The sequence below is a fragment of the Hordeum vulgare genome, chromosome 2H (genome assembly GCF_904849725.1).
Source record: "Hordeum vulgare subsp. vulgare chromosome 2H, MorexV3_pseudomolecules_assembly, whole genome shotgun sequence".
NCBI lineage: Eukaryota > Viridiplantae > Streptophyta > Magnoliopsida > Poales > Poaceae > Hordeum > Hordeum vulgare.
In genome coordinates, this window is record NC_058519.1 from 459,605,138 (window position 1) to 459,606,993 (window position 1,856).

A 1,856-nucleotide genomic window follows, 5' to 3' on the forward strand; every position below is an offset into this window, starting at 1 on the left:
CATCGTATTAGAGTCAAAGGGATTGGATGTAATCCTAGGCATGGATTGGTTGGCCAAGTATGAAGGGAATATTGATTGTGCCCTTAAGTCTATTTTGCTCACCACCCCCGAGCAGAAGCGGATTAAGTACGTGTCTCAGCGCCCGACACGGAGTAAGCGAGTAAACTCTCTCACGGGAGTAGTCCAGGAGGAAGTAGCGATTGTACAGGAGTACCCAGATGTATTTCCGGAGGAATTGCCGGGCATGCCACCCGATAGAGAGATTGAGTTCTTAATTGAGCTATTACCCGGAACAGCCCCGATATCCAAGAGACCCTATCGGATGCCCGCAAATGACTTGATAGAAATCAAGAAGCAAATTAAGGAGTTGTTGGACAAAGGGTATATTTGCCCAAGTTCTTCACCTTGGGGAGCCCCAGTGCTCTTGGTTGAAAAGAGGGAGAAGTCCTTGAGAATGGTTGTCGATTATCGTGCATTGAACGATGTGACCATCAAGAACAAGTATCCCTTGCCGATGATCAATGATCTGTTTGATCAGTTAGTTGGAGCTCGCGTATTCTCAAAGATCTATCTTCGATTCGGGTATCATCAGTTGAAAATTCGTGAACAGGATATACCCAAGACAGCCTTCACCACTCGGTACGGCTTGTATGAGTACACGGTCATGTCCTTTGGACTGACTAATGCTCCGACATATTTTATGAATCTGATGAACAAGGTATTTATGAAATACTTGGACAAGTTTGTCGTGGTGTTCATCGATGACATACTGATATTCTCCAAGAACGAAGAGGAACACAAGGAACACCTACGTCTAGTTCTGGAGAAGCTTCGAGAGCATAAGCTATATGCAAAGTTTAGCAAATGTGAGTTTTGGTTGAAGGAAGTCGGATTTCTCGGACACGTTATCTCAGGTGAAGGAATAGCAGTGGACCCTGCCAAGGTCGCAGCAGTCACCGAATGGGTAGCACCGACTTCAGTCAAGGAGATCCGCAGTTTCCTCGGACTTGCCGGATATTACCGGAGGTTCATTGAGAATTTCTCAAAGATTGCCAAGCCCATGACAGAGTTATTGAAGAAGGAATCCAAGTATGTTTGGACTGGGGAATGTGAAACCAGTTTTCAAGAGCTGAAGAAACGTCTTGTTACAGCCCCCGTGCTGATATTGCCGAACATTCGGAAGGATTTCCAGGTGTACTGTGACGCTTCTCGTCAAGGACTTGGAGGAGTGCTCATGCAAGAAGGCAAAGTTGTAGCCCATGCATCCAGACAGCTCAGACCTCATGAGTTGAATTATGCCACACATGACTTGGAACTAGCAACCGTAGTGCACGCTCTCAAGACCTGGAGACATTTCCTGATCGGAAATAGTTGTGATGTTTACACTGATCACAAGAGCCTGAAATATATCTTCACGCAGAAGGAGTTGAACCTCAGACAGAGGCAATGGCTAGAGTTGATCAAGGACTATGACATGAGATTGCATTATCACCCATGCAAGGCAAATGTTGTAGCCGATGCGTTGAGCCGCAAGAGTTAAGTGAACACACTCACAGCTGGAGGATTACCCCAGGAGTTAGTCGATGACCTCCGAGAGCTCAAATTGGAAATAGTTCCAAGAGGATTTGTTGCCACACTGGAAATTCAGCCTACTTTGACAGAAAAGATCCGTGAAGCACAGAAATCAGACAAGGAGATAGCTGAGATTAAGCAGAAAATGGAAGATGGGAAGGCTAAAGGTTTTCGTGAGGATGAACACGGAACTTTATAGTTCGAGGATCGCATCTATGTGCCCAATGATCCCAAACTCAGGAAGTTGATACTTCAGGAGGCCCATGATTCCCCGTACTCGATAC